At 41.5% G+C, this 13,645-nt stretch overlaps 1 protein-coding gene across 5 annotated transcripts in view; it reads right to left on the bottom strand.

The window, feature by feature from the left end:
* The window catches only part of STAG2 (stromal antigen 2), a 133,349-nt gene extending 123,477 nt beyond the window's left edge, over positions 1-9,872 (bottom strand). The window contains exon 1 of one of the 5 annotated variants that reach the window (XM_049871230.1): positions 9,574-9,872. The gene's annotated coding sequence lies outside the window, so the exon portion shown is untranslated. Of the gene's footprint in view, positions 1-8,333; positions 8,440-8,583; positions 8,889-9,497; positions 9,517-9,573 lie in introns of those variants that run through there. The other 4 variants (XM_049871234.1, XM_049871231.1, XM_049871232.1 and 1 more) reach the window with 4 other exon arrangements.
* Between the last annotated feature and the right edge of the window lie 3,773 nt (positions 9,873-13,645).

Raw genomic sequence — 13,645 nt, forward strand, 5'->3', positions numbered from 1 at the left:
ACACTCAGGCATGTATCTCTCCACTCTAAAAGTCACTTGAAAAAAAGTCAACTGAAGAATCCACTGGATTTTAAAAAACACTTTAGTTTGTCTTTAACTATTAATCCCATAACCAATACAAACTCCCCTAAAAAAGTAAAAACAAACTCTTAGAATATGGCAATTAAAGCAATTTTAAATCACTGTCATGCCCACAGAAATTTCTGTAGGGGCTTCAAATCTCTTCCTACCGCTTAGACTAACTGTGTGACCTTGGACAAGTTAAACCTTGCCTCCCCTATAGCTCAGTTTTCTCTGAAAAAAAAAATCAAACTCATTACCATCAAGTCTACTGCAACTCACAGTGTCCCCTATCAGGACAGAGTAGAACTATCCCCATAGTGGATTTGTACCACTAACCTTTTGGTTAGCAGTGGAGCTCTTAACTACTATGCACCAGGGCTCCATCCTCTGAGAAGTGGGCCATTAATTACTGTCATCGTAGTTTCTCTGGGTCAGTCCTAGGTTAGTCCTATTATCCCAGTATCCCATCCAGTTAGTACCCCTTTTTACTCTCAAAAGATTAATGGTCATCTTACCTCATCGGGCTATGAGGATTAAGTGAGGTAAAAACAAAAAGTAAAGCATTTATAACAATTTCTGACATATAACAAGAATTCAATTAGTACCGTTGTTAGTCAGCCCCCAAATCATGGCTACCCCACGCACAACAAAAGGAAAGGCTGCCTGCCTGTTCCTGCACCATCCCCAAGACTGGTTGCAGATCCATTGGGTTTTTCCTGGCTATTTTCAGAAGCAGATTGCCAGGCTCAGTCAGCTATGGTCTACGTTAGTCCCCATCAATGTTATACAAGGTTTTCCGTTATATAACGAACAGCGTTCCTGCAATATTCCTTTCTACAAATAAAATTACGCATTCCCACATTCAATTCTTTAAAAAACAAAATTAGCACTAACTGCTTGAAATCAACACTAACAAATTTATCCCACAGAGATAGCAATATTATCAACTGCACTCATAATTTTATCATTTATAGGTTTTGACAGAGGCTATATTAGGGTTACAGGCAGGAAAGTGACTGAAAAGTAAAACTTTCCTTAGGGTCAAACCAAACCCGTTAATTTTCTAGCAGCTTTTCTCGACCAGGGTTCCTCACATTAACCACAGAACACAAAAACTAATCCGAGCAGCAGTGTCCTCATTTCTCCTAAGGATGGTACTAAGTAGTATCATTCTACATCTACAAGAGGTAAACTAATTTATTACATACAATGGATTCCTTAGAGCATGATTCTGTCATGGAACATCAGTTCATGGTATTCTTGAAATACAGAAGGAGAAAATACAGATGGGAAAACTCAATACTGAATAAACAGTCTGAGTACAAGACTTTATCACCTGGAAAAACTATTTCCTACAGGATGAAATTTAAGGGAAAGATCAACATAAAATATATAAATTTGACTCATGGCTATGAAAAGCACTAATATATTCTCCACTAATTTATCTTAGGTCAGAATTCCAACATTTGGTATTCCTTCAGATAAGGAAAACTCTATGGTTTATGAACAGGAGAAGGAAAGAGGGAAGAAAAGAAAACTGAGACTAAGATACTGATCACTCATGAACCTAATAACCCAGAGCAGTGATACTACCACCTAATAAAAATAAGAAAATTTAATAAAGTGAAAAGATGAACTAGAAAGTAGACAGAAGAAATGTTAACACTTAGAAGGAAAGAGGTTTTTACAGTACCATTAAATACCAAAAAAACTCCGCTACAGAACCAGACCAGTGAATTTACTGAAAGAGTCATCCAAATTTTATTTCAAATCTAACCACTCGATTAACCAACTGAATGACTGCGCAACTGTTTTCAGACACATTTAACTTCCATTTTTGGATAGAGCATAAATGGTTATCCGGGGGTGGAATCGGTGAAATAATTCTATATACCATACCAAGGCTAAACAAAAAAAAAAATCAAGAATACAATTTAACATACTATCTCGCAAACTTTTTTCAAATATTTTATTGTGTTTTTGATGAATGTTTACACAGCAAGTTAGGTTCCTGTTTGACAATTTCCACACAAATTGATCAGTAAGTCCCACAAACTTTTGTGTTTAACAAGCATTTTCATATAAACAAAACCAAAGCTCAGGTTCATTTCAACCATTAGTATACTTTTATCGGGTACAAACTCACATGACCCTGTCTAAAAATAACACATCTGCCGTCTCTACACATGAAAAAAGGAGCACTGGTGGTGCAATGGTTAAGAGCTTGGCTGCTAAGCAAAAGGTCAGCTGTTTGAACCCTTCAGCAGCTCTTCTGGGAGAAAAGACTTGGCAACCTGGTCTCACAAAGATTACAGCCGAGAAAACCCTATTGGGTCACTATGAGTCGGAATCGACTCAATGGCACACAACGACGACAACATACATCGGAATGGACTCACATAACAACATACATGAAAAAAGGAATCCCTGAATGGTGCAAAAGATTAAGCGCTCAGCTGTTGACCCACCCAGAGGGGCCTCCAAAGAAAGACCAGGCCATCAAAACCTTAGGGAGCGCAGTTCTCTCACATACATGGCAACTGGATGGCAACTGGTACACATGTGAAAAACCTTAATTTCATAAAATTAGTCATTTGTGCTTCCAGTGATAAATTACCCAAGACCTAATAAACCAGATAAGGAAAACAACTGAGTTTATTAGCATAAAAAGCACAAAGCTTTTGAGGCCAGGCTGTTGTTTATTATCATGTGACTTGGAACAAGTCATTAACTCTCAGAGAGCCTCAATTTTCCCATCTGTAAAATAATAACCACCTGCCTTGCAAGGTGGCTGAGATGATTAAACAATACATGTTAAAACACACAGCATAGCTATTGGTATTCAAAAGGAACTCAAACAGCAGCTAAATTAAGAGTTTATGATTCCTCAGCATTCAAAAAGTTATACGGTCAATCCTGTTAAAATATTATTCATGCGAAAACATTTTACTTAAAGAGGACTTATTTTTAGGTTGAATGGACATGGGAAACACAGAGTGGAAAGGAGTGCACTGTCACAGTATAGGGAGAGCAACTAAGGTCACAGAACAATGTTTGTATAAATTTTTGTATGAGAAACGTGCACTGTAAACTTTCACTTAAAGCAAAATAAGAGATAAAACTTATTTTTCCCCTTAAACAATGTTCAATAGAATTAAAGCAGTGATTTATTTTTTATAAAGGAATATTACCTCTGAGTTGTGCGTTAGATTATTCAGAGTTTATAGAAATCTCCCTGGTTTGTCTCATCAATCCCAGTCATGTATTTTTCAATTGAAATAAAAAAGCAAAAACAAAAACAAACCACTGACATTTTTTCATACTCTTTCTTTGGGGGTGTGGGGTACCCAAACCAAACCAAATCCAGTGCCATCTAGTTGATTCGGACTCACAGTGACCCTTGAGGACCGAGTAGAACTACCCTACAGGGTTTCCAAGGCTGCAATCTCAAGAAAAGCAGACTGCCACATCTTTCTCCCACAAAGGGGCTGGTGGGTTCTAGCTGCTGATCTTTCTGTTAGCAGCTTAACCATTGCGCCACCAGGGCTCCCTCACTGTAATAAGCCTGTGTAAAAAACAGTTCAGGTAGCAGATTACAATAGCTACTAAAGAGATGTAGGTTTTTTAGTGCACAGACACAAAAATTAAGACTATCGCCATATGCACTGAAGGAGTATATACAACAGCTGCTAAAGTGATGTAGATTTTTTAATGCACTTACACAAAAATTAAGACTCTCATCACATACACTGGCGAAGTATAAAATTTGGTTAAATAAAATGCAAAGCAGGCAACTCAAGAGATTTTTAAAAAACTGAGAATTTTGTTTTCTCACGTATCTTTTCCACACAGAATAAGCAATAGCCATAGTTTACAACAGCCAGAGAGATATAAAGAATTACTGTACGAGGACAATATTAAACCAAATTAAAAGGTCTAAGCATATACCACATACATTCCGACTCATACATAAAGTTACAAAAGAAAAATGTAAAGAACTTTAGCAACAGCCTGTACCTTTGAAGTTCCTTTACCTGCCAAGATTAGTCATATTTCAACATCTACTGATAGCCACAGCTAACTGGGACTATTCCTTTCCTAAGCTGTGCTCCCCAACTCCCATGTACAATAGTACTCCACTTTACAGTAAACTGTTGAGTTCGAGTCTTTGAATCATCGACTAATAGTGATCCGGAAGTGCTGAAGTGCTAATACAAATGCAGATTTTTTAAATCAACGAGTGAGACAAAAAAAATTCACAACACCAAGATGTTATCCAGCTGAGCTCTGTGGGACATCTGTACCCATTTAATGTAAATTTTAAGCTCAATTGTTAACTTGCAGCATCCAAAACCAGAATCTTCTAGCTATTACGAACAGCCCAAAAGCAAAAAGAATAAGCTATCCACTCTTTACTGTGGGTGGTATCAGTTAAACAAGCAGATTAAGCATTACTAAACAGTTGAGGGCGTATCTTCACTTCTAACCCTATATTCCCCATGGATAGATTCAAGCCTCAGCCTGCTCCCCACCCTACCCATCCATTTCAATTCACAGGTCCTCAGGCCACCATATGTAAATGGATAAGTCAATAAAGTTCAAGAGACAGAAAAAGGAATGTAGAATTTCCTTCAAATCTCATTTGAGTATTTGAGCTTTTAGAACTTCTAACTAAATGTAAGCTTCAAGGTTACCAAACTTGTAATTATTATTTGTTGCTTTGGTAGTTTAGCTGTTGCCTTACCACAACAAAATAAATCTGTGGGAGAGGGAAGGAGGATTTATCGCTTAAAGGGTACTAAGTTTCTGTTAAGGGTGATGGAAAAATTCGGCAACAGATCGTGGTGATGGTTGCACAACATGGTGAACGTAATTCATGTCACTGCACTGTACATGTAAAAATAGTTCAAATGGCAAATGTTCTCATATATACATTTCAGCACAATAAAATTTGAAAAGTGGGGTAAAAACAAAATAACTCTGATGCCACAATCCTTACCACCTACTTAAAACTACATTTGAATACAATTTAAAAATTTCAAGTATTTAACGTCATCCCTTAACATCGTTCTAAAGCTAAAATGTGGAACAATTACAAAATATCTCTCCCCAGATTAGGGTGCAATTTCGCTGTAATTATTAGGAAGCATACTATATGAAACATAAAAATTGAATATTCATTATTTTGGATTCCCTTTAGAAGTCTGACATATATTCAAACACACACCTCACAGGGGGGAAAAAAAAAACCTGACCCTGAATCATACAAAGCTGGAGAAAGTAAAACTACCAAAGTAACAAATAATAATTACAAATTTGGTAACTTTGAAGCCTATATTTAGTTAGAATTTAGGAGCAGTTCACAAACACACTAAATAAGGGGAGTTTTTAATTGCAGTGCTGTTACTGTTGATGGGTAACAGTAAGAATTTTCTCAATAAAAAAACATTACAATATTTTATAATATCAGCTTTTAACTAGTTATAGCACTAGATATTTAAAAGGGGTGGGTGAGTGATGATTTAAATCATTTTAAGTGTAAACATTCATTTTCACATTAGTTGGAAAAAAAAAAGAGAGAACCCACCTCCCCCCACTGCCAGTCCCTGATACCTTAAAATACTAGTTATTTCACAGTGGGGAAGAACGGCTAATCAGTACATTCCTTTTCCAATCCTCTTTTCTACCCATTCATTAAACACCAAACTGAAAGTGAATTCAGCTCCTACCTTGATTTCCCTACCATGAATGCTCCCTACAAACACCCCGATCTCTTCCACTGTCACTCATTCCAACTGTCAAAGCCCCACCTATTAATAGTAAATCCCTTTCATACTGACTCACTTTAACTTCAACTTGATGAAACAGACACCCAGCAGAATTTACAAAATTTGCAAATGGAATTTTCCTATTTTAAACAGATTAAAAAATGAGCTAAAAGGAGAGCATATCCAGACTAAATTATAAACATTTAAAGCTCAACCAATATATAAGCATTTATGTTGCTCATTCTATAACTGGTTCAGTTCAGGTATTTTTCTTTAAGTTTGTATGCGAGGCATTGTGTAATCATTTATACACATGACTAAGTTTCCCCATGCAAATAATCTTGATAAATACAAACTGAAGTCATTACACCAAGACTGCAAGAAAACTTGGAAAATTTTCAATTCTTTTTCTCTTTAATTATGGAAAATTTCAAGTAAACACAAACAAGAGAATAGTACAATGCGACCTCCTGTATTCATCATCCAGCTACAATCATCCATCCACTCAAGGCCACTTTTGTTTCATCTCTACCTCCCACCCACTCCCTCCTCCCATTATTCTCTTCAAAAAAGAAGAAGACACTGCTCAGAAAGTACACTGAGAAAAATCTAGAGACAGCAAAAGTATCAAAGCTTAGCAAGAGGGATCCAACTATGTATGTAACTGTATCGCCACCCTCCACAACTCCGTTTAAGTGATAAATTTAAGAATTTACTTAAAAACAAAGAAATAATCTTCTTTAAGCACTTTAATTAAGTCCACAAAACCTAAAGAACATATGTAAAATTATATCTAATAGCAGTATGTAATGAAAATGAACTCAAACATCCGCAATTAGCTCGCATTCACGTAGCACCTTAGCTCAAAACGAAAAGGCCAGACTATTTAACATAATGTATCATAAAATTACAATTCAGCCACTTGAAAAACCGCTGAACACTTATGCCTTAACTGGTCCTTCTGATCCCTAATTATAGATTGATATCAATGTAGAAAAACTAGGCATTTTAACGTAAGTGGTTTAAAATGCTCAAAATTAACCTCACTGTTCATTGGAAAATATATGAAAGCAAGTCTAAACTACCTGAATTATATATCATTAAACAGAAATGTATCCACCTTCCAGGGCCGTTATTTTTTTTTTTTTAATAAGTTCGCATATACCCTTAAACGCAACACGCTAGGCTCCAGATAGAATTAGGAGACCGCCTCCTGCTTTTGCTCCTAACCAATACGCAGAGAGAGAAGGTTGGCATGAAAGTGCTGCGAGGACAGTAACAAACACCAGCAGCTCCCGAGCAGGCCCTGTTAGAGCCAGGAATGACGCACTTCGGTAACCCGACTCTTTCTCCCCTCCACCCCCGCCCCCAGCAGCGGTGCTGACACCGCCAACAGCCCGGAGTAGGAAAAAAGACAACAGAAAAAAAGGCAGAGGTTGGACCGCACCGGGTTTCATCAAGAAACCTCGATTATTCCTTTCGACACTAACTACCAGGGCTAAACAGGAAAAGAAGCTTCGTGCTTAAGCAAGTCCCATCATGGTGGTTTAAGAGTCACTAAATTAAGCTGATAATGATTCCAATCCACAGAGACAAATACAGGGTGTGGCTGCCGTGAAATACGGCGGTCCGTGGGAGAAAGGGGTATGGAATTTACACTCGAGTGTGAAGGGAAGATGGGGCTTGACGGGGGGTGCGGGGAGAGGCGGCCCGCGCATTTTAAGGAACCATTGCACATCAGCACAGGCTTTTCGTTTACTCAAACCTAGCCCTACAGATCAAAAGTCCCTAACATATTATATAAACCACGTAAACTGTAAATAGCCATTTAACTAAACACCGTGACCCACAATTTAAAAAACTACACCTAAGAGAAAGAAAGAATGAAAGGGAAGGCGGGGGGGGGGTGATAGTCAACAACATAAAAACATTTCTAGGCCACGGAGGAGAAAGTCTCACAATCCGGATGAAACTACTAAATGCAAGATTAAAAATTAAAGCTGAACACTGCAGCACACACACACCAAAAAAAAAAAAAAACCGAAAACACACACACACACACACACACACACACACACGACAGCCCATTACAGTTTAGGAATAAAAAGAAAATGACATATACACCAAGTGGGAGGGGAAACTAAATGTCTAAAGTACAGCGGTTTATTTAAAAAAAAAAAAAAGAAAGAAAAAAAGCTAGAGGCAAAACAAGACATTCTCGCGACCAAACACAAACAAACAAACAAAAAGCAGAAATCAACAATACGTTTACGAATGTAGGCCAGAAGAAAATGGGAACGGGGCTCAAAGTTTTGCGGAACTACTTGATGCTGTTTCCCACACCTTCTCTCTCCCAGGGCCCATCCGACCCTTTTCGTCCTACAATCACCGGCCACCGATCACCGTAAGTGTGATAGAAGTGAAAGAGAAAGAAAGAAAGAAAGAAAAAGTCAATCCCAAGCAAGAAGAAAAGTGTGGAGGGAAAAAGCAGATGCTGCCTACCTGGGACAAGGATCAGCTCAGTTCGTGCCTTGAGAAAGACAAGTGCGGGTGGGGGTGGGAACGAAAAGCTGCACTAAAACTAAAACAAAAGTGGCGCCAAAACCCCCCAACAAACAGCCTTCCACTCCCGCCCTTCCCCCCTCCTCCCATGCCAGGCAGCTGGGCCCCCTTAGGGGCAAGGTCTGCACGCGGGGGCCAAGTCGGGCAGACCCCAACGTCTGGATAAAATTGTTGCCCAAAGAAAACTGACCGAAGTCGGTCCTCGGAAGGGATGGAGAGATCGATGCCAATCGCTTTCCCAAGCAATTCCCCCACCACGCGCTGGAGATGATGGGGCGGGGGAGAAGCCAAGGGGCCCGTCACATGAATGTTGTTCCCTCTCTAGGAAGGGAGGAAGAGAGGGAGGGAGAGGAGGAGGGAGGGAAGGAAGGAAGGGAAGGCAGAAGGGAGGGGGCACGAGGGAGGGGTGTGATCGGAGTAGATTTTCCCTCGCCTCCCTCGGTCCGAGGCCCAAATATACACAACTGAGCCTCCGCTTTCTCCCCTCCCCCCGTAGTTCCCAGCACCACCATTTTGCTCTCTTCCTTCCCCTCACCACGATACCGCGCTCTCCCCCACCCGACCACAGCCTGCCCAGCTTTCCTCCCCCGGCTACGGGTCGCACCCCACCCCACCTCCAGTTTGGGCTCTCCTAGGCTTAAGAGCCTCCCGGGGAAAAGGAGCCTAAAGCTAAAGCTACACAGGGAAGCGGAGCCTCCATCTTGCGCCGCTCCGCGTTCTCCATTTTGGGCCACCCATGGGGGGGGTCTCTCCGTAGAGGCCCCGAGGGAGAGTTGGACGAGGGAAGGAAGAGAAAACCTTCAGCGAGGGTAGTAGAAAAGAGCCCTGCCGTAGAAAGCCACTCTAGGAGTAGGAGGTAGGGACGAGGGGGGCCGTAAGTTCCCTGGTAGTGCCGGGGTAGCGACTGGGGGAGAAGGGAGAAAAGAGGGTTGGGTGTTCAGTGGGGGCGAGGAAGATTCTCCCGGCTTGACTTAGCCAGCCGCTCGCTCCATGGGTGCCCCGGATGGGGGCAAAGGAAGAAGAGGAGAAATTAAACGGCAATAGAGTACCCAGCCTCTTTTCCCTCCCAACACCTCTCTCTTGCCCTATTTCAACACCACACACCTCACGGTGGGCCCCGCGCCCTCGGGGTGCCCCTCCAAACTTCTAGAAGCTTCGCCTCCGCCATTTTATAACTTACCTCCCCCCTCAGCGTACACAGAGGCAGCAACGAGACTGTTCGCCTCCCCCACTCCTCCTTCCTTCTTTCTCAGGCCGGGGGCTTCTTCACCCCTGGGCTGGTACAAGATTTTTCCCCTTCCTCTTCTTTACACCCTCGAATTCTACTCAGGGACGGAAGCTCCCGCGGTTCTAGAGCGGTGGGGGGTTTTGAAAGTGGCGGTCGGATCCGGCGGGTTTTTTTTTTTTTTTTTTTTTTTTTTGGTGGCGCTTCGGGATTGTTTGGGGTGTTCGCTCTTCGGCGACTTGGAGGCGAATGGAACGCGCAGGCGCCATCTGTCGGCCACGAGCCCGCGCCCGGCTCCTGTTGGGAGGGAGCGGCATCTAGCGGCAGCGGGCTGGCACTGCAACGCCTGGCTCGCACTGCTCCCACCCAGTGTCCTCCTCCCAGTCACCAACCAATCGCGGGCCACAGACTCCCGGGTTCAGCGTCTCGGACGCCGCCTCTGAACGAGGCGCCCGCAGGGGCGCGCCGCCGAGTGGGGTAAACAAGGTGCCGTGCCCGCGCCTGACTTACTCATTCGTTTGACTGCGCTTCCGTCGCGGACCCGAGCGGGCCGCGGTTCCCCTTTCTTTACTGGGGATCTGGGTGGGTAGGGGGGGCGGGCGGGAGGAATGTCCGGCGGACCCCCGGGCCGTGGGAATTCAGGGGGTGGGCTCGCTTGAGGACTCGTCCCCCGGGCACCTCCGCCCCTCACGCAGCCCCGAGGTGGCAGCCCACTCGAGCATCACCCTCCGATGTCCCCTCCTCTGACACGCCCAGCGAGGGGCCTTCGGCCCGCGTTCCCAGACCCTAGCTTCACCCCGGCTCCTACCCCTTCCCACCAATAGAATCTAACTCGCCTATCTGGCACTGGATTCTAAGTCACTGAGGGTTTGGGGGGTTGTTTATTTTTGTTTTGTTTTGTTTGCTGTTTGTTTCGGGCGCGTAAAGAAAGCGAGCTAATTCTCCACCGGGAAGACCTGGTACTGAAAAGAAAATTTTTAATTTGCAACCCACTATTCGGGTCTCCGAGAAAAGGGGGCCGCTACCTACAGGGTCTAGGAGACTTAGGAACTGGGCTACTAGGCTAGGCCGGGTGCTTGACCAATTTATTCTCTGAGGGGGCGAAACGGAATGGAGCGTAGGGAAGGGAGGGAAATCGAAATTTTGGCAAAAGAGTCGGGGAGGGGGGACCTCCCCGGTCTTCCCCGCCTCCCCCGCTTAGCCACTGCCTTCCTAGAAACGTGAGCGGGGGCGGCTTCGCGACTTTGTTAGGAATTCAGGTTCCTGCTTCTCTGGGCTCCCCCACCCCTCCTCCAAGATGTTTGAAGTGCGAAAGGACAGCTTCCGCTCCTTGGACCCCTGTTAACTCAGGGCTTTATCTCCGCTTTTATTTTCTCTGGTTTGTTTCAAATCCCATGTACTGGACCTTTCACCGCCTAGAGCTGTCCACATCAGGAAGAAAGACTCGGGGAGGGCCTCTCCCCTCCGAAGCGCCGCTTTTCCTAGGACAGGAAGGAGTGACCTATTACAGTGTCTCCATAACTATTATGGAAGTCCCCAGATTTATACAGTAGTGTTTCGTTAAGAGCTCGTCGTTTCTGTTTCCTTTATTATTGCTATTTGGTTAAAATATTTCTTTCACATTCAATTATTTTTCAATTAGAAAAAAAAGGAATGAAACGTATTAATAACAAGACAAATTTTCCAAACGAGGAATAGTGCAAGCCCCGTTTAAATATGGAGATTTCTCCCGATATCAATTAGAAAGCATTCCTAGTGCAATGTAATGATGATTTTCAGTCCCTAAATTATATTCCTTCCACTTCTGTGGCTTAGTTTCTCCCACCCTCTGTGCTTATTGTTCCCCCCCCCCCGTAACTTTAAAAAAAGTTATGGTATATTTAATCAAGTGAACAGTAAAACTTAAACAGAACCATCTAAATATCAGTGACATGAAATAAAGTCTGAGACATTTTTACTTACCTCTAAAGCTTTGGGGGAGTAAAACACTATTCAAAATAAATTTCCATTTCTTTTATAGACCATCTTTGGTAGAATGTTATACAGTTTTTAATAGATTTGAGTTACAGAATGATGCAACTAGAACATTAAATAGGGAGAAGTGGAAAATTTACAGAGTTATATAAGTTAATGCAAAACTCCTCTTGAACTAATAGAAAAACGGGGCTCTGTACCAAATCGTTTTACATTAATTCAGTTCAGTTGTGCCAGTTTAATATCAATTGATATTCAGTGACTCTCTGTTTTAGTATTAGCTGAAAACTACCGATTTTCTGCCCCAAACATCACATTTACAGTACATGGTGCAAACGGTTTTTCATCTATTTTGTAATTTCATGTTCCCAGTTGATTGTATATGGAGCAGCTGAGACTTTAAACAATTTTATACTTTGAAAAAAATGGAAAAGGTCCTCTGTTTCGTAAGCTTACTTTCATTTTCAAGAAATACCACTGAAAAAGATTAATAACGAACTGGTAGAACATCAGAAATAAATCTTGTAGCAAATTTATATGGACAATTAATATCCCCTCTATCATAACAATATAATAATATCACATCTATCATAACTTTTCTTTTTTGCTAGAGCTCATTCAAAAAATATCGAGCCTTCAGTATGTGCAGGACCACACAGTGCTGTGTGTCCTGATCTTATCCTAAGAAGTGGAGTTTATTTCATAGGGTACTGAAAGGCCAAAAAAAGAGTTCAGCCTTAGAATTTGAGGACAAAGTGAGAAAATGTCATCAAATAAAATATGTAACTAATATAAAATAAGCCTTAATCTTAGTAACATGTCCTTCATCAGATAATATAATGGCAGAAGCTTTTGGTGCCTGATAAGAAATATTGAAAACGTTGAATACTTAGAACTTATGAACATCTGATATTGTATAAGGGGGAAGACAGTATCTGATGCAAAAATATTCTTGTCACTAAAAATGTGGACCCCCACGATATAGCAGAGATAATCGTTCAGGTTTACTGTACTCTGAATAAAACATCCAACAATTTTCTTTACTCTGGCACCGTACAAATAGAACAACCTTCTGCTTAGAAATTCGGTATCCCAGATAGCCTCATGCCCCGGACAGCATACATATACTTTTTGTATTTCATAGTACCTTTCTAAACCTGACCTAAAGCCCAGAAGCCTGAGGATGGATAAATTTGAGTCCACAGAAATTAAAAACTATGTTTCTCAAAAATACCATAAATGAAGTCAAAACAGAAACTATAAACTGTATTTGTTACATGAATGAAAAAGGCTAATTTCTTTAATACACAAAACCAAAAAACCAAACCCAGTGCCGTTGAGTCAATTCCGACTCATAGCAACTCTATAGGACAGAGTAGAACTGCCCCATAGAGTTTCCAAGGAGCGCCTGGCAGATTCAAACTGCCGACCCTTTGGTTAGCAGCCATAGCACTTAACCACTACACTACCAGGGTTTCCTTAATATACAAAGAACTCAAAAATCAATAAGATAAAAATCAATACTCCAGTAGGAAAGCGGACAAAGAATATAAACAGACAACTTATTGGAGAAGAAATACAGATGGCTAATATGTAAAAGACTGCTCAACTTCATTAACCACTAAGAAATGCAAATTAAATATCACCTTTTTTCCTACCAGTTGGGCAGAGATTTAGAATTTTGATAATACTCAGTGTTGGTGAGGTTACAATGAACTAAGAACTCACATAAACCATAGGTAGCAGTGTAAATTGTTCCAAAAAAACTAGAGAAAATTTTGGAAATACATTTCTAGGAATCTATCATACAGATGTGCTCATACAAGTTACACAAGGGTATATATATATATACAAAGATGTTCGTTATAGCTTTGTAATAGAGAGAAACTGGCAACAGTAGAAATGGTCACCATTAAACCAAAAACCAAACGAAATCCATTGCTGTCAAGTCAAATTATGACTCAGCAACCTGATAGGACAGAGTAGAACTGCCCCATAGGGTTTCCAAGGCTTTAATCTTTAGGGGGAACCCTGGTGGTGCAGTGGTTAAGAG

This window comes from Elephas maximus, chromosome X, assembly GCF_024166365.1.
Source record: "Elephas maximus indicus isolate mEleMax1 chromosome X, mEleMax1 primary haplotype, whole genome shotgun sequence".
Lineage (NCBI taxonomy): Eukaryota > Metazoa > Chordata > Mammalia > Proboscidea > Elephantidae > Elephas > Elephas maximus.